Source organism: Glycine soja, chromosome 14, assembly GCF_004193775.1.
Source record: "Glycine soja cultivar W05 chromosome 14, ASM419377v2, whole genome shotgun sequence".
Lineage (NCBI taxonomy): Eukaryota > Viridiplantae > Streptophyta > Magnoliopsida > Fabales > Fabaceae > Glycine > Glycine soja.
In genome coordinates this window covers 40369567-40394624 of record NC_041015.1, presented here as the reverse complement: position 1 = coordinate 40394624, position 25058 = coordinate 40369567, and positions in this window count along the sequence as shown.

The window sequence follows — 25058 nt, the reverse complement described above, 5'->3', positions numbered from 1 at the left end:
CGCCTTTTATTCGGAGCCCCATGAATTGATTGCCTAGCGTTGTTCATGTGTCCTCCACCGTCAAGTGTGGATCCTCTTGACTGGAAAATGTGGTCTTTGTTATTTTCCCGTTTGATTCTTCCACCAACGAGTTTGGAACCATGCGTAGTGATTGCCTAGTGCAATTCTCCATTCTCGCCTTTTATTCGGAGCCCCATGAATTGATTGCCTAGCGCTGTTCATGTGTCCTCCACCGTCAAGTGCGGATCCTCTTGACTGGGAAATGTGGTCTTTGTTATTTTACCGATTGATTCCTCCACCAACGAGTTTGGAGCCGTGCGTAGTGATTGCCTAGTGCAATTCTCCATTCTCGCCTTTTATTCGGAGCCCCATGAATTGATTGACTAGCGCTGTTCATGTGTCCTCCATCGTCAAGTGCAGATCCTCTTGACTGGGAAATGTGGTCTTTGTTATTTTTCCGATTGATTCCTCCACCAACGAGTTTGGAACCATGCGTAGTGATTGCCTAGTGTAATTCTCCATTCTCGCCTTTTATTCGGAGCCCCATGAATTGATTGCCTAGCGTTGTTCATGTGTCCTCCACCGTCAAGTGCGGATCCTCTTGACTGGGAAATGTGGTCTTTGTTATTTTACCGATTGATTCCTCCACCAATGAGTTTGGAGCCGTGCGTAGTGATTTCCTAGTGCAATTCTCCATTCTCGCCTTTTATTCGGAGCCCCATGAATTGATTGGCTAGCACTGTTCATGTGTCCTCCACCGTCAAGTGCAGATCCTCTTGACTGGGAAATGTGGTCTTTGTTATTTTCCTGATTGATTCCTCCACCAACGAGCTTGGAGCCATGCGTAGTGATTGGCTAGTGCAATTCTCCATTCTCGCCTTTTATTCGGAGCCCCATGAATTGATTGCCTAGCGCTGTTCATGTGTCCTCCACCGTCAAGTGCGGATCCTCTTGACTGGGAAATGTGGTCTTTATTATTTTCCCGTTTGATTCCTCCACCAACGAATTTGGAGCCATGCGTAGTGATTGCCTAGTGCAATTCTCCATTCTCGCCTTTTATTCGGAGTCCCATGAATTGATTGCCTAGCGCTGTTCATGTGTCCTCCACCGTCAAGTGCGGATCCTCTTGACTGGGAAATGTGGTCTTTGGTATTTTACCGATTGATTCCTCCACCAACGAGTTTGGAGTCGTGCGTAGTGATTGTCTAGTGCAATTCTCCATTCTCGCCTTTTATTCAGAGCCCCATGAATTGATTGCCTAGCGCTGTTCATGTGTCCTCCACCGTCAAGTGCGGATCCTTTTGACTGGGAAATGTGGTCTTTGTTATTTTCCTAATTGATTCCTTCGCCAAACATGTATCTATGTATATTATATTATTGTTGTTGTTTGTATTTTGTTTTGTGTTGTGCAGAAAAAAGAAGTAGTAGAGACGGAGGTCGTCATGGACTAATTGCGGAAAGGGCGAAGACGGACGAAATCAGTGTCTTATCTTTGCTTTCCTCTTATCTCCGATAAAAGGTAAGTAAAGAGGGGCAACTGTCATACCCTAATTTCGTCCGGGATTATTACTTGATGACATGCAACCTTTGATTGGCCGCTTCGAGGTACTTGGCACCCTTTGACATACAATGTGTGAAGAATCAGCAAAAAAAATGGGAAAGGGGGTTGTATTTAGTAAAATGGGAGGTGCAAATAGTAATTTTCGAATCTTGGCCCTTCTAAAGGTTTCTGGGCAATTTCTTGCTTAAGGTGGAAGCAAACTAGCTCGCCTGGGCAAGCTAGGTGGCAACCACCTCCCCCGTTTGGTTAAAAAATGGGATTCCGGGGCTTCCGGGACACCCGTAATGCTTCTGTAAAATTCTCATAACCCTAAATAAGCATATTTCACTTAATACGGGTGAGAGGGAAGAGAAAAAAAAGAAGAAAACCAAGTCCTATATGCTTCCGTAAGGCTTCCATAACTTTTTCGTAAATTGCGAAAGAAGGGGGTGAACTCATAAAAAATTGGGGGGGTGCACATAGCAATTTCGAAATTTTGAATTGGGCCTTCTAGAATGATTTTTTGAAGCTGGATTGCTTCTGTAGGAAGCAACCCAGCTCGCCTGCGCGAGTTGGGCGGCAACCTCCTCCCCCTCTTTCCTATAAATAGGTTGAAGGGGGCTGTTTTAAGGGTCCCAGATCCCCCTGGTGATTTATTTCAGCTGTTTTGGGTGGAAAAAAAATTTCCATGAAGAAAATCCAAGCTGAGGTGCTTCTGTAACGCTTCCGAGATGTTTCCGTAATCAAATCCGTGAAGGTTTTCCTCCGTTATTCACCGTTCTTCGTGCTTCAACGGGTAAGTTTCCAAATTGAGCTTTTTCAATTCATTCTATGTACCCGTGGTGGTCCCCATTTGTTTTGTGTACTTTTATTCTCGTTTCATTTACTTTCCGTACCCCCTTTTGACGTGCTTCAATCATTTATTTAAGTCATTTCTCGCCTAATAAAAAAATAAAATAAATTTCCACCGATCATTTGATTTGTAATATCCATTAATTTCAGTTAAAATAAATTCCGACCGTTCGGTCGTGCTGTAACCACGTTGGAAATCAAAAAAGAGGTAAAATAATAATATAATAATAAAAAAATACCTTTTAGTAAAATGAAGCGAAAAAAATCAATCGGACGTTTTCTCTTTGGGATTTCTCATTCTTAATCGAATTGACTAATAACTAAAGTGAAACTAAGGCTAAAATCAACTCACCTAGTCAAGCTCGTCCACAAAAAAGTCACTAAAAAGGGTTTGAAAGTTTTATCATCTCAGTTTTCCTTATCAAGTAAATGGATCATTTTTAAGGTCCAACGCCTTAAAATGATCACCTTTCAAGTAAAAAGAATCGCTTGATTCACTCTTAAGAAAGAACTACGTAGGTCTGACTTCCTCTTCGATGGAGGGTATGTAGGAGCAAAAGCCCCGCTTTTGTCGTCCTCAAAAAAAAAATAAAAAGAAATAAAGTTAAGGTAACACAATTTCCACAATTCTAAAAAATAGGCGGTTTTCCTTTAAGACAAACGTGAGAGGTGCTAATACCTTCCTCAAACGTAAATACAACTCTCGAACTTAGAATTTTCGTTTTGACCGGTTTCCTTCGGTTTTTCCGACGTTTTCCACAAATAAACGTTGGTGGCGACTCTGCGCATCTTTCCTCCTTTGGAAAGCTCACTCGTGAGCCTCACCTCGTACGCCCGCAAAAGGGCATGTTGCGACAGTAACAACTTCAGAATTTTGATTAGCGAATTCCTTTGATGATGGTGAATTAGGTGATAATAAATCAGAAAAATGAGTCTCCTCCTCAAGAATGGACGCAACTGTTCTGTCTTGCAACATTTTCCTTCTCCTCTCAGCCCTTTTCCTTCTTAGTGTAGCTTCTATTTCTAAGTCCAAAGGAACTCAAGTGCCTGGAGGAGATCTATGCATAAACAGTACTAACAGAGCAGTGGTTATCCAGTTCAATTAGAGAAGATAAATATAACTTAAAGAACAAATATTCATAGAAACAATCAAAGAATAACAAATAAAGAATAGACACCTAAAAACTAGCTAACTTCCCAAATAAAAAGAAGTTTCCCAGCAATGGTGCCAAAAACTTGTTCGCAACCGGCAAGTGTACCGGATCGTACAAGTAGTATAAAACGGTAAGAACCGAGTATCGAACTCTCGGGGAACTTGTGTTATCTGGCAAGCTATTTCGATAAATAGGCGTCTTATATGAAAATATGATTGTGGTTATGAACAACTTAGTCCCGTACTATGAAGGACTTTAGAATCACACCAGTTTCCACTGTTGAATGACCCTAACAAAGCATGCATCTATGTGATCAGGGTAAAAGCACACTGGAATGAAAAGCAGATAGCATAGAGAACACACAAAACATCATTACATAGATAGAAATATATTTACATCAGGTACCTACAGGGAAGATCCAACAGAGGATTTAGCTTTCCATAGTCCGGAAACCTCCTTTACAACAAAGAAAAGAACAAGATGAAAGACTGCAAAAACACAAGTGGTGAGGATGTCTCCTTCACCTCTAGGATCTCACAATCACTCACAAACACATCTCAAGCTCTCATAACGGCTTCCGCTTCGAACTCGCATCTCTGCAGATCTTCACACAACAAAATCTCTCTGAACTTTCTGGAACTTGGACCTTTCTCTCTCTAGAACTTCCTAAACATGCAAAAGCTTCAAACCAAGGCCAGACACTCGTGCATGCAGAGGCTTCTTCAAGAAAAATTCCAAAATCCCTTTGCAAATCTGATTTCAAGCTTAAATAGGTGGCCTTGTTCGTGCTCGTGCACTTAGTGCAGATCTGGATTGCTTAGCGCGCATAAGTGGATTTTGGCTTAGCACGCTTGTTTTGCTTAGCAGATGAGCTGAAGCGGTGCGCTTGATGACCTAGAATGGTGCGCTTAGCGAACTTGACAGCTCATCCTCTTCTGGATTCTTCCTCGCGCTTAGCAATTGAAGGTTGCGCTTAGCGAATTCTCGCTAAGCCAGCAGCTTGGCTTAGCGAAAGAGTGAAAAATAACACTTTGTCAAAGTTGCCTATTTAACCTAAAATTGAGAGAAATTGATTATTAAACACACAAAACAAAAGTATAAATTATCTATTACCTATATTTAACAAAAAGTACTTATAGTATTACAAAACAACTATAAATTGGAGAAGTTTGATACAATATACACAAAAGTTAGTCGTTTTCACCGACTAACACCTGCCTGGGGGGCGCAGTACTTCTTGATGAAAGCTCGGTTAATAGGGGGCCTGATGACCTTGTTGGGGGTGGCGGGCACTCTGTAGAACCGACAAAGGCCTGTAATCAAAGCTGGAAACCCCAGGATCCTGTTGGACTTCTCCGGGTGCACTGGGTGCTTTGCGGGTGCGATCCCTGCAAATAATAGATGACATCAGAAATCAGTTGAGCGATGTGCATACTTACCTATGTCACGATGGCGTGACCTTGCTGAGGGGAACAGGCACTCGGTAGGACTAACAGAGGCCCATAACCAGAGCTGGAAACCCCAGGGCCCTGTTGGACTTCTCCGGGTCGACTTGGTGTCTTGTGGGCACGATCCCTACAAATAGTGGATGGCATCAGAAATCAATTGAGCCACATGCATACTTACCTATGTCATGACGGCACAAACCAACTGACACTTCGGCAGGGGGAGATCGGAGTTGTGGTGGTGTGCATGATCCACACTTGTCTCCTTGCAGCGGCTGGGTGAAATCTTGCCCCAGTATGCATAGTAGCTACACGATAGCCTCCCTCTCTGGTTGTGCTCGCACAGTTGGTCTCCCTCCAATATCAAGCGGTGGCCCAGGAACTGATAAAAGCAAACTACTAGCCCCTCACCCGGGAGCACAGGCCTCGATTAAGGGCGGAGGACCTTGAGTTCTCTGAAGGCGCAGATATAGAGTCCTATGAAGGCGAGGGCGTGCAGCCCTGTGAGGGCATGTAGCCCTATGAAGGTGAGGACATGTAGCCCTCTGAAGGGGAGGATGTGTAGTCCTCTGAAGGCGAGGACGTGTAGTCCTCTAAAGGGAGGGCGTGTAGCCCTCTGAAGGCGAGGACGTGTAGTCCTCTGAAGGCGAGGGCATATAGCCCTCTAAAGGGGAGGATGTGTAGTCCTCTTAAGGCGAGGGTGTGTAGCCTTCTGAAGGCGAGGACGTGTAGTCCTTTGAAGGTGAGGGCGTGTAGCCCTACGAAGGCGAGGGCACGTAGCCCTCTGAAGGGGAGGACGTGTAGTCCTCTGAAGGTGAGGACGTGTATCCCTCTGAAGGCGAGGAAGTGTAGCCCTCTGAAGGTGAGGACATGTAGCCTCTAAAGTGGAGGGCGTGTAGTCCTCTGAAGGTGAGGACGTGTAGCCCTCTAAAGGTGGGGACGTGTAGCCCTCTGATGGCAACAACGTGTAGTCCTCTGAAGGGGAGGACGTGTAGCCCTCTGAAGGTGAGGGTGTGTAGCCCTATGAAGGTGAGGACATGTAGCCCTTTGAAAGGTTGGATGTGTAGTCCTCTGAAGGCGAGGGCGTGTAGCCCTCTGAAGGCGAGGACATGTAGTCCTCTGAAGGCTAGAGCATGTAGCCCTCTGAAGGCGAGGACGTGTAGTCCTCTGAAGGTGAGGACGTGTAGCCCTCTTAAGGCGAGGACGTGTAGTCCTTTGAAGGCGAGGGCGTGTAGCCCTCTTAAGGGGAGGACGTGTAGTCCTCTGAAGGTTAGGATGTGTATCCCTCTAAAGGCGAGGACGTGTAGTCCTCTGAAGGGGAGGACGTGTAGCCCTCTGAAGGCGAGGATGTGTTGTCCTCTGAAGGTGAGAGCGTGTAGTCCTCTGAAGGTGAGGATGTGTAGCCCTTTGAAGGTGAGGATGTGTAGCCCTCTAATGGCGAGGACGTGTAGCCCTCTGAAGGTGAGGGCGTGTAGTCCTATGAAGGTGGGGACATGTAGCCCTCTGAAGGGGAAGACATGTAGTCCTCTGAAGGCAAGGACGAGTAGTCTTCTGAAGGCGAGGGCGTGTAGCCCTTTGAAGGCGAGGACGTGTAGTCCTCTAAAGGCGAGGGCGTGTAGCCCTCTGAAGGCGAGGATGTGTAGTCCTCTGAAGGTGACGGCGTGTAGCCCTCTGAAGGCGAGGGCGTGTAGCCCTTTCAAGGCGAGGACGTGTAGTCCTCTGATGGCGAGGGCGTGTAGCCTTCTGAAGGTGAGGGTACTAGTTCCCAAGGGTCCACCCTTATGAGAAAGCAAGGATTGACTCATTGAGAGGGCCGGTTGTCATACCCTAATTTAGTCCAGGGACCACCCGTTTGTTGGGATGCGACCATCGTTTGACCACTTCGAGAGAAAGCATTGTTTCGTGACATGCCGGAAGTCGAAAGAAAGCATTGTTGCACAATCCGTGAGGTTCCGTAACATGTCGGAAGTCAAAAGGAAGCGTTGTTGCACAATTCGTGAAGTTCCGTAACATTTCGGAAGCCAAAAAAAGGGATGATTACGTAATTCGTAAGGTTCCGTGACATTACGGAAAGAAAACAAGTATCGTTACGTAATTCATAAGGTTCCGTAACGTTACGGAAAAAGAATCAGCAAAAAAGGGCAGGGGGTGTATTTAGTAAAGAGAGGGGTGCAAATAGCAACCAGGCCCAATTGGGCCTTCTAGGAAGTTCTCCAGAAGGGTTGAACATTTTTGTTCTGCAGCGCCTTGGCAAATTATTTGGCTCAGCAGCCTCTCAACGAGTATCAGCCCATGCATCCCAAATTCCCAGATGAGGATATCATGGCCTTGTTTAAGGAAAAGCGTTGCGGGAAGGAAGAGCGGAGGTCAAGGCTCGCGATTAAGACAAAAAGTCGAAGGGGGCCCACCCTGCCACATAAGTAGGAGCTTTATAAGCACGGGTCTAGGACACGAAGGCCAAGTCGTTGCGATATGCGAAGATGATTCTCCGGGTGGGTCGGATTTGGTAGGACCATGCTGTCCTGGTTTCCGACTAGGAAATTGGCGAGTGGAGGAGCGCCCAGACATTTACACGACAAGCATAACGTAACCCTTTGTGGCTTTTAAACTCTACAGTTGGGCCTAGGCTTTAGAGTTTCCTTTTGTTAAGGCTTTATGTCTTTTGTTCCTGAATTTATAATACAAAGATCTTTCTTCATCTGTTCCTACGTCTCTACCCATTCTCATCCATTTGCATGTTTATTTCTTTACGTTTAAAACGCCAGATCTGATGATGAGTCCCTCGAAGGTACTAATAGTTGGGACCCGACCATCGATTTCGAGCAAGAAACAAATCAGATGGAGGATGAAGAGAACGAAGATGTGGGACTTCCCCCGGAGTTGGAGAAGATAGTCGCCCCTGAGGACCAAGAAATGGGGCCTCATCAAGAAGAGACAGAACTAGTGGACTTAGGAACCGGCAGTGGGAAGAAAGAAGTAAAGATAGGCACGGGTATGACCGCACCCATCCATGAAGAATTGAAAGCCATGCTAAAAGACTACCAAGACATCTTTGCTTGGTCGTACCAAGATATGCCCGGTTTGAGTTCTGACATTGTACGGCACAAATTACCTCTAAATCCCGAGTGTTCCCCTGTAAAACAAAAACTGAGGAGGATGAAGCCCGAGACATCCTTGAAGATAAAAGAAGAGGTAAAGAAACAATTTGATGCTGGTTTTTTGGCTATCGCTCGGTACCCAAAATGGGTTGCCAACATTGTACCAGTCCCTAAGAAGGATGGGAAGGTACAAATGTGTGTGGATTATTGGGACCTGAATCGAGCCAGTCCCAAAGACAATTTTCCTTTGCCGCACATCGATATCCTCGTGGATAATACGACCAATTTCGCTTTGTTTTCCTTCATCGATGGGTTCTCCAGTTACAATCAGATAAAAATGGCGCCGGAGGATATGGAAAAGACTACCTTCGTCACCTTGTGGGGAACGTTCTGTTATAAGGTGATGTCCTTTGGACTCAAGAACGACGGGGCAACTTATCAATAGGTTATGGTGGCTTTGTTCCATGATATGATGCCCCGAGAAATCGAGGTCTATGCGGATGACATAATTGCCAAGTCTAAGACCGAAGAAGAACACCTTGTCAACCTGCGGAAGTTGTTCGAAAGGCTTAGGAAGTATCAATTGAGGTTAAACCCCGCTAAGTGCACTTTCGTGGTCAAATCAGGGAAATTGCTAGGTTTCATCGTGAGCCAGAAAGGGATAGAGGTGGACCCCGAAAAGGTGAAGGCCATCCTTGAGATGCCGGAACCCCGTACCGAGAGGCAGGTCCGAGGTTTCCTGGGACGTTTGAATTATATTGCCAGATTCATATCACAACTCACCGCTATTTGTGAACCGTTGTTCAAACTCTTACACAAAAACCAATCCATCCGCTGGAACGAGGATTGTCAAGAGGCATTTGGAAGGATCAAACAGTGTCTCATGAACCCCCCCTGTGCTTATGCCGCCGGTACCCGGAAGGCCTCTAATCTTGTATATGATGATTTTGGACGAGTCGATGGGATGTATGCTGGGGCAACATGACGAGTCCGGGAAGAGAGAGCGCGTTGTCTACTACTTGAGTAAGAAGTTCATGGTCTGTGAAATGAATTACTCCCTGCTCGAAAGAACGTGTTGTGCTTTAGTCTGGGCGTCCCACCGTCTAAGACAATACATGCTGAGCCATACCACCTGGTTGATATCCAAGATGAACCCGATTAAGTACATCTTTGAGAAGCCTGCTCTCACAGGACAAATCACCCAAAAGGCAATAAAGGGAAGCGCCTTGGCAGATTATTTGGCTCAGCAGCCTCTCAACGAGTATCAGCCCATGCATCCCGAATTCCCAAATGAGGATATCATGGCCTTGTTTGAGGAAAAACTAGACGAAGACCAGGACAAGTGGACCGTGTGGTTTGATGGAGCGTCAAACATTCTAGGCCATGGCATTGGAGCAGTATTGGTCTCTCCAGACAATCAATGTATACCTTTCACAGCCAGGCTGGGGTTTGACTGCACCAACAATATGGCTGAGTATGAAGCGTGTGCCCTGGCCATCCAGGCGGCAATTGACTCTAATGTCAAACTGCTCAATGTATACGGGGACTCAGCACCGGTGATTCACCAGCTGAGAGGGGAATGGGAAACTAGAGACCCCAAGCTGATACCCTACAAAGCCTATATCAAGGAGTTGGCTGATACATTTGATGAGATCTCCTTCCATCACGTTCCCCGGGAAGAAAATCAAATGGCGAATGCGCTTGCTACTTTGGCGTCCATGTTCCAGCTAACACCGCACGGGGACCTGCCATACATTGAGTTCTGGTGTCGTGGCAGACCCATGCATTGTTGTCAGGTGGAAGAGGAACGGGACGATAAGCCTTGGTATTTCGATATCAAGCGATTCATTGAAAGCAAAGAGTACCGATCGGGGGCTTCCGACAATGACAAAAGGATATTGAGGAGATTGGCGGCCAGTTTCTTCATGAGCGGGAGCATACTATATAAAAGAAACCATGACATGACCCTCCTGTGATGCGTGGATGCCAAATAGGCGAACCACATGATCAAGGAAGTCCACGAAGGTTTGTTTGGAACGCACGCCAATGGGCATGCTATGGCCAGGAAGATCCTGAGAGCAGGTTATTATTGGCTCGCTATGGAAAGTGATTGCTGCACCCATGTAAGGAAATGCCATAAATGTCAAGCGTTCGCGGACAATGTCAATGCCCCGCCACATCCTCTGAATGTCATGTCCGCCCCTTGGCCTTTTTCCATGTGGGGGATAGACATCATAGGGGCCATCGAACCCAAGGCTTCGAACGGTCATCGCTTCATTCTCGTGGCGATAGATTATTTCACCAAATGGGTCGAAGCGGCTTCCTACACCAATGTCATGAGGAGTGTGGTGGTCAGATTCATAAAGAGGGAGCTGATTTGTCGATACAGACTCCCAAGGAAGATCATTACTGACAATGGCACCAATCTGAATAACAAAATGATGCATGAAATGTGCATGGATTTCAAAATCCAGCATCACAATTCCACGCCCTGCCGACCAAAGATGAATGGAGTTGTGGAAGCAGCCAACAAGAATATTAAGAAAATTATTCAGAAGATGACAGTGTCATACAAAGATTGGCATGAGATGTTGCCTTTTGCCCTGCATGGATACCGAACTTCGGTACGAACTTCTACTGGGGCAACACCGTATTCCTTGGTTTATGGAACGGAAGCGGTACTCCCATTTGAAGTAGAGGTCCCTTCCCAGAGGATACTTGCAGAATCAGGCTTAGAAGAATCGAAGTGGGCTCAAACACGCTACGACCAACTCAGTCTTATTGAAGGTAAGCGCTTGACGGCCATGAGCCATGGGTGCCTGTATCAACAAATAATGAAGAACACGTTCAACAAGAAGGTGCGCTTGCGCAAGTTCCATGAGGGGGACCTTGTGCTGAAAAAGATGTCTCACGCTGTTAAAGATAATCGAGGGAAGTGGGCCCCGAACTACGAAGAGCCTTTGGTTGTGAAAATGGCTTTTTCCACAGGGGCCCTGGTGCTTACCAACATGGATGGCGATGAGCTACCTTTACCCGTGAACTCCGATGTTGTCAAGCGATACTATGCTTAGAATATGGGGCAATTGAGGATATCACTGCATGTTCTTTTATATTTATGTGTTCTTCTTGGTTTCCCCCAGGGATTCCTGTCTGCTGTAAATTTCTCGTCACAGTCTTTTAAAAGAAGAGAACATGAGTTTGAGGCTTCAGTCCTCACTTTGTGCTTTAAACCATGTGCCGTTTGTGATAACCTGAGCCTTTTCGCTCAGTCCATGGGATACCCCAAGCGCTTAATTAAAACTGAACCTGACTAGCTTTCACTAAAAAGATTGTTGCATTTGAAAACACTCATGCATACGCATACGCATGCATATTTTGTGATAACAGGGGCAGAATCGTCTTAGGCAGTGGTCAGATGTCGGGACGAAGCTGAAGGTAGAAACCAATCAAGGTAAAACGGTAACATGGCCACAGTTTTGTTGCGCGATGTTGTTTCCTACTTTCAGGTACTTAGGGACGTACACAAGTAGAGGCTAGGGTCACGACCGATAGATCGTCGTCCCTTGCCCAGCTCTAGACAAACGGAAAGCGCCGCTGGGAGGTAGCCTAGTATCCTTTAAATTCCCAGTAATTATTATTGTTGTGCCTTTAAAGTAAATATTGGATGCCTAATATACCTTGAGGGGGTTCGAGTAAGTGAACGCCGACCCGTAAAGAGCCATACTTATGTCTTCCCTAAAAAAACAAAGTATAGGTTAGCTCGCCTGGGCGAGCACCCCTGCACCTGGAAATATAAAAAACGAGGGAGGGGGAGTTTTTCTCCACCCAAAACTCTCCCCCCTCACTCAAAAAATGCCAACACCACGGGAATTACGGATTTTCACCCCTAGGCCACCATTTTTGCGCTTTTGCTTCCATTTCTTAGTGTTGCTACTCACTCCAATCAAGTAAGTATCTCATTCTTGGGCTTTCTAGCTTTCCATTGGTGTATCTTAGTCTTCTTTTAGTGCTTTAAATTGTGTGAATGTGCCCAAATCTATGGAGCAATTTTGGCTTTGTTTTATGCTTGTTGGTTTGAGTTAGGGGGTTGTAAGGGATGGCCCTAAGCCTATGGTGCATTCTGAAATAATGGGGCAAGCCACATTACCCCTATCCCCTTGTTATTGGCACCCAAACATGCGCCCACCAAGTGTTCGGTGAAATGCCTCAATGGCATTTGTGCATGATTTTGTGAAACTTAGCTTGTGGAACGAATTATGCACATATGGCTGCCATTGTGAGTGTGTGGGTAGTTTTGTAGAAGCTAGACTAAAGTGCCAAAAGCATGACTTACGCCTAGGAATCTAAGTTTTTGGTTTTGAATGTAAAAGATTCATGAATATTAGAACATGTTTGTGAGGTTTTTGACTAGAATTTGAATTTGCTGCCTCATGAGGAGTACCTTGCACCTAGGTAGCATGAAAAATACCTTTCAATAGAATGTATATATATTGAATATATAGCATGAAAGTGCCTTTCAAAGTGTGTGAATATATAGAAAAAAATGCCTTTCATAATTCTCTTAGCAACTAGCAAGTGAGACTGCCTTGGTTCTTGCATGAATCTACTAATTAGCTCAACACTGAAGTTTAAATCAGGCCTTGTGTTACATAAGTACCTTAAGTAACCAACTATCTTTCTGTAGTGAGTAGGATCAACTAGTTCTTCATCTGTTTCCTTCTCTAACACAAGTCCAACCTCTGTTGGTGTTCTTGCTAGATTGCTTTGTTGCATATTGAACTTCTTCAGTAGATCCTGTGCATACTTGGACTGATGCATTATTGTACCATATTGAGTCATTCTAAACTCCATTCCAAGGAAATAGGAGAGGAGTCCCAGATCACTCATCTCAAATTCATTCATCATTTGACCTTTGAATACGACAATTGCTTCCTCATTACTGCCAGTAATCAAAAGGTCATCAACATATAGGCATACAATCAATGTTTCTGATTTAGTGTCTTGCAAACATCTCACATAAACTCCATGTTCTGAGGTGCATTTCTTGAAGCCAATCTATGACAGAAAGCTATCAGTTCTCCTATTCCAAGCTCTTGGATCCTGTTTAAGGCCATACAAAGCCTTCTTCAGCTTGTACATTTTGTTTTCTTCACCCTTAACTACAAATCCCTGTGGCTGAAACATATAAACCTCTTCTTCCAATGGACCATTGAGGAAGGCAAAATTCACGTCTAGTTGATGCATGGACCAGTTAGCATTAGTTGCAATGGCTACAACAAATTTGACAGTTTCAATTCTAGCTACTGGTGCATAGACTTCACCATAATCGATTCCTGCTTTTTGCAAAAAACCTTTTGCTACAAGTCTGGCATTGTGTTTTACCACTTCTCCCTTTGGGTTAACTTTCACTTTATAGACCCATTTTAGTGCTATAGGCTTCTTATTTGAAGGAAGATCCACCAATTCCCAGGTCTAATTCTTTTCTATAAAGTTAAGCTCCTCCTTCATAGCTTTCAGCCACATCTCATTAGTCACTGCTTTGTCAAATTCAATAGGTTCAACTTCTACTATGAGTGCAAAATGAACCAATTCTCCCTCTAAGTTGACTTATGAATCTTGAAACAACTCATAGTCCCTCAAAGGTAATGGCAGTTGACTTGTCCTTGATGATCTTCTTATGCCAGGAACTTTGTTAATAGTTGGTGCAGTTGAAGGTGTTTCTTCTTCTAACAGTATCCTGGACTGACTTTCACTAGAGGTTGAATTCCAATTCCAGCTTCCATTTTCATCACAGATAACATCCCTGCTAATGGACACTTGACCACTTCTTGGATCATACAGCTTGTAGCCTCCTGTTGAGTGATAACCAATTAGAATATGTGGCATGCCTTTATCATCAAGCTTCCTCCTTAACTGATCAGGAACATGTTTGTAACAAATTGACCCAAATATCCTTAGATGAGTAACACTTGATTTGGCTCCAGTCCATGCTTCTTCTGGTGAAATATCTATCAATCTCTTAGTGGGAGATTTGTTTAATATGTAGGCAGCAATTGATATAGCCTATCCCCACAAGAAACTTGGCAGGTTTTTGCTTTTAAGCATGCATCTCACCATGTTCAGTAGAGTTATATTCCTTCTCTCAGCTGTGCCATTGTGTTGAGGTGTGTAAGGTAGTGTAACTTCATGAATTAACCCCTCACTTTCGCAAAATTCCTTGAACTCATTTGACACATACTCACCCCCACCATCAGTTCTTAGAATCTTAATCATTTTTCCACTTTGCTTTTCAACTAAGCACTTGAATTTCTTAAAGACATCTAGGACTTCATGTTTCCTTTTAATCAGATAAATCCAGATCTTCCTAGTCAAATCATCAATGAATGAGATGAAATACTTGCTGCCTTCAGGAGTTTTTGTCTGTATAGGGCCACAAACATCATAATGGATGACCCCTAGCTTCTCAGTTGCTTTGTTAGGAACCAATTCGAAACGTCCTGTTCTGAGACAAATTTGCTTGAATGACAAGTTTCTAATTTCTGTCAAATACCTTGAGGCAATCGTCCTCCATTGTCATGACAAATCCCTTTTGCAGTAGTTGCCCAAGACTCAGCAGGTTTGTCTTCAGGCCAGGCACATATAGAACCTCCTCAATGACTGTTTCTTTTCCATTTGTGTCTCTAAAAGCCACTCTACCAATGCCTTCTGCAGTGAGACTGCTATCATCTGCAAAACAAACTTTGCTCTTTGATGAGTCATCCAAACTAATGAACCATTCCTTTCTCCTTGTCATATGAGTGGAACAGCCAAAATCCAAGTACCATGAAGTGTCATTGGAGGATTCATTGCTTGTGGTTTCCATGAGCATTACAACCTCAGAATCTGATCCTTCATCTTGTGCCAAGTTTGACTGATTATTGGGCTTATTCTTAGCACCCTCTCCTTGCCAGTAATCCTGTGCATAATGACCAAGCTTTTGACAGTTGTGACATCTCACTTTCCTCTTGTCAAACTTCCATTCCTTGCTGCCATTGGAGCTATCATTTCACTTCTATGATTGATCACTTTTCTTTCCTTTAGAGGATTCACTACCTGCATTAGATCCTTGATCCTGGTGTTTCTTATTGGTGCATGACTTATTTCCTTTCCATGGTCCTTTGCCTTTTCCTTTGTAAGTGGATCGTGCCTGAAGTGGCTGTTCTTGATTGGATCTTCTCTCATTGATCCTCATTTCATGTCCCTCAAGAGAGTGCTGCAATTCTTCTATCTCCATGATGTCTAAGTTCCTTGACTCTTCAATTGCAACAACCACATGATCAAATTGTGGTGGCAAAGTCCTCAAGATCTTATCTACCACTTGTTCATTGAAGATCTTGTCTTTACATGACCTTATGGCATTGACCAGAGTAATCTACAATCGATTCTTTCTCTTCCATGCAAAGCAGTTCATATTGCCTTCTCAGAGTTTGTAGTTTCACTTTCTTGTTCTTTTCTCCATCACCATATGTTTTAATCAAAATCTCCCATGCTTCCTTAGAGGTAGAGGCCTTTGAGATCTTGTTGAAAATCTTTGAGTTCACACATTGGTAGAAAATTTTTGTTTGAGGGCCAATTTCTGTTCTTCAGTGGCATTCTTTCCAGGATCTTCAAACCCAATTATCACCACTTCGAATACATCTTGGAAGCCAAAAACTGCCAGCATGTTGACTTTCCAATCATCAAACAATTTTCCATCGAAAATAGGTAAGGATCCTTGAGTGATACTGCTTGAGCCAGCCATGTTGCACCTTGATCCTTCTTCACCTTCCAATACACTGCTACTATCTTAGAGGTTCCTCTACACACGTTCTTGAACACCAAGAACTCCACTCAGCCACCACAGTCACAGATATGATGGTGAAAAACAATGAAGAATCACTCACAGGTCATAGTTGTCACAGAAAGACTCTCAAGAAGAAAAGATTTCTCTTGGTTTTTGGTGTCAACAAAAGCTTGCTATGTTTTCTTGTTTTTCTAATCTTCATAGGTCAGGTTCATATATGCTCTAGAAACCATGTTAACAATTACTTACTGTTTGAAGGAATGAATAGAATTGTATATTGATAAAAAATTATGTGTTACAGAAAAGACCTTGCTTATATAGCAAGTGAAAAGTAACTACTGTTGGTTATGAGAAACAAACTCAACCAATCTTTCTAACTAACTTTCAGTTTACAACCTATTTTAAACATTGAATTATTCCTAACAGCTGATGCCTCACATTACCTCCCTAGACGCCTGTTCCTTAAAGTTCACTCTTGTAAAGATAAATTCAAGAATGTTGCGTATAAGCAAGTACTTGGCACTAAAGAGTTTGTATGTTTATTGAACTTGAGCTTATCTAATTGGCTGGTGTTGTTGAGCAACTTATAAAAAAGGACACAATGAATAGAAAATACATTAATTAGCATTCATCTCTGGAATAGTTGATGGGGTATGGATGATTTGGCTTTAATTAAGATATAAATTGAATTATACCAAGCTACAAAAATTTCTCAAGATAATTATGGAAACGTAATTAAAAAAAGATAATCATGGAAACATCAGGAGCTGTCTAGTTATGACCAACATTATACTACATAGTTGCTCTACATAAGTTTGATGAACAAAATGTAACACTTCTTTTCCTTTTGGCTTACACTTTATCCCCACTTTTTGATGTACTGTACATTTTCTTATTTACTCTTTTTTCTCTAGCTTTTATTCTTAGTAATTGCCTGCATATAATTTTGTTTTCACCCATGTAACCATGTTCATATCCTTTTCTTCCCCTTTGTTGTATAAAATCTGTTTTTCTTTACAAGGGCATTTGATATTACTTATAAACAATACGATTATGCATTTATCTCCCCAACACGTAAAATGTTACATCTCCATTATTTATTTCTCCAAGACTTATTTTCTTTTTACTACACGAGAAGTTCAGGATTGCAGTTTTGGTTTCCAAAGCAGCACTTCAATTTATCCAAAGTAAGTTTTGAACTTTGGAGCACGGACATAATTGATATTTTTATGCAAGATTCTATTACACCTTGAGATATTAATTTATTATTCACGGATAATTTACTATTTAGTCATAGCCTTGCGACTTAAAACTTATGGGGAAGTATTCAACATGTATTTTGTGTTTGCCAAGTTCCATATTCATTTCAACGGGGAGCACCTACATTTGATGTTGGTGAAGCCTTTGCCATGATGATGACATCCTTTGTTGCTCTTGTAGAGGTAATTTGTTTCTTTAGACCTTTTCTATCTATTTTTAATTTGAAACAATAGTTCTTTTTATTTATTAATTAATTGGTATCATCCTTCCTAGGTAATAGATATTTATACATTTATATTTATTCTATTAGCTTTTAAATCATTATTTCATGTCTCTTCTATGTATTTTATAAGAGTTTTACAACTAGACATTTAGGATATCATATCAGTCTTATTTTTCTATTAGTTTTTACATTCTTAATTTTGTTTTCAAATGCAAAAAAATATAGTTTTTACTTATTTTGTGGTAGGATATATATGTGAGTAAGTTGAAAATAATATTTATACCTTATAGTTTGATTACTATCATTTAAATATGTTTCTAGATTAATATTATGAGATTATATGTATTGTGATATTGTAAAGAAAATAATATTTTTAAATATTATAATTTAAAATATTTTTTTTATAAATTAGTTCTAGTTGGTTCATTGTAAAAAAGATAAAATATTAAAAAAATTACAAAAACAACATTTGTTGATCCAAAACAAATGTAAAAAGTGTCTTTACAATATCAGTTTTGGCCAAAATCGATGTTATAAAGGCACCTCGTACATTGGTTTTGGCCAAAATCGATGTCAACCGATGTTGTAAAGACACTTTCTATATCGGTTTTTCCAGAATCGATATAGAAAGCGTTTCATAATACATATTGGTTTTTTCAGAACTGATGTAGAAAGTGCTTCAAAATACACAATTGAACATCGATTTTTTTAGAACCAATGTTATTATTCACCTTACAACATCAGTTTTGGAAAAAACCAATGTTGTATAGTGGATTTCAACATCGGTTTTCATAATTGATGTTACAATTGATAATTTTAATGATGGTAGTTTCAACATCGATTCATAATCAATGTTGAAATTCCATAAAAATTGATGTTAAAAGTCTGTTTTCTAGCAATGAATGAGAGAATCTTTTATTAATTACAAATATAGTACATACAATACACATCTAAAAATGAGAAGAAACAATAATATAAATTTATAAATGCTTAATTGAGAGAATAAAAAAATAATATAAATTTATAAATGCTTAATTGAGAGAATAAAAATAGTAAGACTATAAATAAATTTGTGGTGGCAATATTTGTAAATCATGAAGCTTTTGATGATATCAAGAAGAATTTACTTGAGAAAGAGGGAGATGTAAATCATGCAAGCTTTGATGGTGTCGAGAAGAAATCACATGTTTGTCATCATCAAAAAGGGGGAGAATGTGAATGTATGTATACATGATTTTGATGATGTCAAAGAAGAATCTAACAAGGCTACTTCAAATGATAAGCATTTGCTTCAAGAATAATTCAAGATTGCTTCAACAAACAAAGCCTTGTTTCAAGATTCACTAAAGACCAAGCCTTGCCTTAAAACAAAGTGCTTTCAAGACATGCAAGGCTCTGGTAATCGATTACCAGGAAGTGTAATCGATTACCCGAAGACAGGGTTGAGAAATAGCTGTTGAAAAAGGTTTTGAATTTGAATTTTCAACATGTAATCGATTACCATATGTCTGTAATCGATTACCAGCAACGAAACTTTGGAAATTCAAATTCAAAAGTCATAACCCTTCAAATTATAACTGTGTAATCGATTACACAAATATTGTAATCGATTACCAGTGGAAAGTTTTCAGAAAATCTGCCAACAGTCACATCTTTTCATTAGATTTGTGAATAGTCATCAAAGGCCTATAAATAGGTGACTTGGGCACGAATTTTATTAAGAGAGTTTTGCTTGGCAAAAATGTCTTATCCTCTCAAAAGACAATGAGAGAGATTCCAAAAGAACTTCATTGTCAAATGCTCTCTCAAAAGAAATCCTTGACCAAACACTTGCAAAATCTATAAGGATTCTTACATGATTTTCATTGTAATATTCTTCTCTTGAAGAGAGAATTCTTCTTCTATTCTTCTTATTCAATGAGATTGGTTAAGAGACTGTGAGTCTCTTGTTGTAAAGCATCTGAACACAAGGGATGGGTTGTCCCTGTGTGGTTCAGACTTTGTAAAGGATTTTACAAAGATAGTGGAAATCTCAAGTGGGTTGCTTGAGTACTGGACGTAGGCACGGGTTGTGGCCGAACCAGTATAAAACTGTGTTTGCATTCTCTCTTCCCTTATCTTATTTATTTTGTTGCAATCAATTGTGTCTTGCATGTTTAAAGAACATTGTTAAATTGATTGTTGTTGCTTCTTCTGTATTCTAAGCCTATCCCTCTTAAGATTATTGAGGCCACAAGGTCCAACAAGTGGTATCAGAGCAGGATTCTTGTATAAAGTTTAAAAACTTCAAGAATAGATATGGCCTCATCCAAATTTCCATTTCCTGAGGGAAATTCTATGAATAGGCTCTTATGTTCAATGGTGAGGGTTATCATTATTGGAAAACCCGAATGCAGATCTTTATAGAAGCCATAGATCTAAAGATATGGGAAGCCATTGAATTTGATTCATTTATTCCTACAATGGTAGAGAGAAATGCAACTATATAAAAAAAAACTAGAGAAGAAAGAAGATGATGATGAAAGAAGAAAGAAGAAGATTCCTCTTTAGCCCCAAAATGCTAAGTGCGATCAACTTGGGCACATGAGATTCAATTGTCCTGTGTTTAAAAGAAGAATGGAAAAATCCGACAAGATGAATTTCAAAGAGAAGAAAGAAAAGAAAGGATATATCACTTGGGAAGATAATGTCATAAATTATTCAAGTGATTCAGAGAAGAAAATCATAAGTTTGGGTATCATGATGAAAGACTATGAAAATGGAGAAGAACAAAGTTGATACATTGATAGCAATTTCTCCAAACACATGGCATGCATCAAAGTTTATTCATATTTCTCCCCAAGATAAATGAATATGTGATTTATGGAGACAACAAACGAAGGCCACATTTCTCCCCAAGAAAAGTGAATATGCGATTTATGGAGACAACAAACAAAGGCCACTTGATCAACAACCCCAACAAGTAATATCAAATGATACCAACAGGTCACTTGTCTTTGATTGATTACTTTTGATGCTTGTTTTCTACTTGAGTTTAGACTGTCCTTGATGATTGTGATTGAATTTGATTGACTGTGTTTGATGATTGATTGATTATATTTTTTATTGTGTGTTTGATTGTCTTTGATGTTTGTTCCTGATTGAGTTTTTGATTATTTTTAAAGAATCTATTAAACTTTTCAAATTAGTTTCATGTTTTAAGAAAACTATTTAAAATTTAGAAAAGGAAATTTTGAAATTGAAATTTGAAATTGAAAATTGAAATTTGAAAAGTTAAATTTGAAAATTGAAAATTAAAATTTGAAATTTGAAATTAAAATTTGGAAGTTGGAAGTTGGAAGTAGTTATTGGAAGTTGAAAGTTAAAAATGGAAGTTGAAAGTTGGAAGTGGAAGTTACTGGAAGTTGGAAGTTGGAAATGAAAGTTATTGGAAGTTGAAAGTTGAAAATGGAGGTTGGAAGTTGGAAGGGGAAGTTACTAAAAGTTGAAATTGGAAATTGGAATTTAAAATTTAAAATTTAAATTTTAAAATTTGAAATTTGAAATTTGAAATTTGAAATTTGAAATTTGAAATTTGAATTTTTTTTTAATAATAGAAATTATTGTGTATAGTTAGTTGATTGTTAATTTAATTAATTTGATTTGAAATATTTGATGATTGATTGTGTTTGATTGTGTTTGATTGATGTGTTATTGTACTTGTTTTTGCTTGATTAATATTGAATGATTGTTTTAATGCCTTTTGGTATCACTTGATTCTCATACATTGCAACAAGTGGTAACATCTTTCTCCTTTCTATTCATGATTTGTTTTTGATGTTGACAAAGGGGGAGAGAAAGATAAAAGATAAAATAGTAAGAAAAATTATCTATTGTTTTTATGAGACAACTTTTTATATATGAAAAATATGAAATCTTCAATTGTCTCATATAAGCAATCATTGTAAAACCAAGGGGGAGTAAACTATATGCAAATAGATATTTTCTTTGTTGTTGCTCCTAACCTACAGGTGGTTGTCATCATCAAAAAGGGGGAGAATGTAAATCATGAAGCTTTTGATGATATCAAGAAGAATTTACTTGAGAAAGAGGGAGATGTAAATCATGCAAGCTTTGATGGTGTCGAGAAGAAATCACATGTTTGTCATCATCAAAAAGGGGGAGAATGTGAATGTATGTATACATGATTTTGATGATGTCAAAGAAGAATCTAACAAGGCTACTTCAAATGATAAGCATTTGCTTCAAGAATAATTCAAGATTGCTTCAACAAACAAAGCCTTGTTTCAAGATTCACTAAAGACCAAGCCTTGCCTTAAAACAAAGTGCTTTCAAGACATGCAAGGCTCTGGTAATCGATTACCAGGAAGTGTAATCGATTACCCGAAGACAGGGTTGAGAAATAGCTGTTGAAAAAGGTTTTGAATTTGAATTTTCAACATGTAATCGATTACCATATGTCTGTAATCGATTACCAGCAACGAAACTTTGGAAATTCAAATTCAAAAGTCATAACCCTTCAAATTATAACTGTGTAATCGATTACACAAATATTGTAATCGATTACCAGTGGAAAGTTTTCAGAAAATCTGCCAACAGTCACATCTTTTCATTAGATTTGTGAATAGTCATCAAAGGCCTATAAATAGGTGACTTGGGCACGAATTTTATTAAGAGAGTTTTGCTTGGCAAAAATGTCTTATCCTCTCAAAAGACAATGAGAGAGATTCCAAAAGAACTTCATTGTCAAATGCTCTCTCAAAAGAAATCCTTGACCAAACACTTGCAAAATCTATAAGGATTCTTACATGATTTTCATTGTAATATTCTTCTCTTGAAGAGAGAATTCTTCTTCTATTCTTCTTATTCAATGAGATTGGTTAAGAGACTGTGAGTCTCTTGTTGTAAAGCATCTGAACACAAGGGATGGGTTGTCCCTGTGTGGTTCAGACTTTGTAAAGGATTTTACAAAGATAGTGGAAATCTCAAGTGGGTTGCTTGAGTACTGGACGTAGGCACGGGTTGTGGCCGAACCAGTATAAAACTGTGTTTGCATTCTCTCTTCCCTTATCTTATTTATTTTGTTGCAATCAATTGTGTCTTGCATGTTTAAAGAACATTGTTAAATTGATTGTTGTTGCTTCTTCTGTATTCTAAGCCTATCCCTCTTAAGATTATTGAGGCCACAAGGTCCAACAATATTTATATTATGAATAAACTTATTTTATTATAATTTAAATTATAAAGATAATTAATAATTATACATACTTATTACATAAATAAAAACTAAAAATTTAGTGGGAGCAATTTCCCCCACTATATTGAATGTAGATCCGATCTTGACGTCATCATTTGATGAAGGAATCCTTATGACAGAAACCTAAAACAATTTTTTTTCAAATATCAGGGATCAAACATGAAGAAAAATTTTATTAGAAGAACAAACACAAAATTTGAGTAGTTATTAGGGATCCCAAACATATTTTAATCCATATTTTATAATTAATTAGTTAGATTCAAAGGACATGGCCCGATAAGAATCCAAAAAAAAAAAAGACATGGTCCAATGCAACGCATAGGGTTTGCAACACATAGAGTTTGCATTTTTTTAGTTTTGTTATATGAAGTATAGCTTCTAAATGTTTTTTATTTCTATTTTTTCAATTGTGTCCTAGCTGTTTTCATATATTTTTCAATAAAACACCTATAAGATATTATAAGATATATATTTTTTGTTTCTTCTACAACAAAATTATTTAATGTTTTACCATGTTGATAATAACGTTAAATTCGTATACTTTATGAAAGCTGGTAATTAAATTCTTCAATTTAATGATACATAATTGTCATACCCTAATTTCGCCCGGGGACCATCCGTTTGTTGGGATGCGACCCACGTTTGACCACTTTGAGGTACTTGGCATCCATCGTTAGGCAATCCGTGAAGTTCCGGGAGATACCGGAAGTCAAAAGGAAGCATTGTTGCACAATCCGTGAAGTTCTGTGACATGCCGGAAGTAAAAAGGAAGCATTGTTGCACAATCTGTGAAGTTCCATAACATCCTGGAAGCCAAAGAAGGGATGATTACGTAATCTGTAAGGTTTCGTGACATTACAGAAAGAAAACAAGTATCATTACGTAATTCGTAAAGTTCTGTAATGTTACGAAAAAAGAATCAACAAAAAAAGGCAAGGGGGTGTATTTAGTAAACAGGGGGTACAAATAGCAATCAGGCCCACTTGGGCCTTCCAGGAAGTTCCACCAGAAGGCGGTGCCTTCTGGAGGAAGCAACCTAGCTCGCCTGGGCGAGCTGGGTGGCAAGCTCCTCCTTCTTTTTCCCTATAAATAGGGGGAGGAGGGCAGAACAAAAATGTTCAACCCTCCTGGTATCTGAGAATGACTTAAAATTAGTGAGAAAAATTGTTTCCGTGAAGAAAATCCAAGCCAAGGCGCTTCCGTAACGCTTCCGAGACGTTTCCGTGGGCGATTTCACGAGGATTTTCCACCGTTCTTCATCGTTCTTCGTCGTTCTTCGGTTTTCAACCGGTAAGTTCCCGAAATCGAACTTTTCAATTCATTCTATGTAGCCTTAGTGGTCCCCACTTGTTTCGCGTGCTTTTATTTTCATTTCATTTACTTTCCGTACCCCCTTTTGACGTGCTTTAGTCATTTATTTAAGTCATTTTCTCGCCTAATCAAAAACTAAAATAAATTTCCACCAATCATTTGAATTGTAACATCTTTTAATTTTTGTTAAAATGAAATCTGATCGTTCGACCATGCCGTAACCACGTTTAAAACCAAAAAAGAGACAAAATAATAATATAATATAAAAAAATATCTTTTAGTAAAATAATCAAAAAATCAATTGGACGTTTTTTCTTTGGGATTTTTCTTTCTTAATTGAATTGACTAATAACCAAAGTGAAACTAAGGCTAAAATCAATTCAAAATCAAACTTTTGTCATCACCTAAAAAGCCATTTTTTAAGGTCCAACGCCTTGAAATGATTTTTTCCGCTTTTATTGGTTAAACGTGGATTTCTAAAGGCCTAAAATCAACATGTAGCTTTATTACCTCTTTCAAAAATAACAAGAGATCATTAATTGTCCAATGCCTTAATGTTTTCTCTCCTTTCAAAAGAATCGAAAGATCGTTTAATGGTCCAACGCCTTAAATGACCTTTCATTCAATAAAAATATATCTTGCAAAAAAGGATAAAAACAATTTAGCCAACGTTTAGTTCTCAAAGACCTACGTAGGTCTGATTTCCTTATCACAATTGAGGAATACGTAGGAGCAAGGGAAACACCCTTATCGACCACAAAAAAAGAAAAAAATATATAAAAGGCATAAAAAGACATAAAAGCTAAAGAACGTAAAAAAGGGAAAATAAAACAAAATGAAGTTATATTTGCACACTTGATTAATGGTTGTCGTCCCTTGTGACGGACGTGTGGGGTGCTAATACCTTCCCCGTGCGTAAATACAACTCCCGAACCTTTCACTTAAAGTTCGTAGACCACGTCTTTTCCGGTTTTTCCGACGTTTTCCTCAAATAATCGTTGGTGGCGACTCTGCACGTTTTCCTTCCTTGGAAGATGCACCCGTGAGTCTCGCGTCGCCCTCCCGCCGAAGGGTAGGTTGCGACAGTTGGCGACTC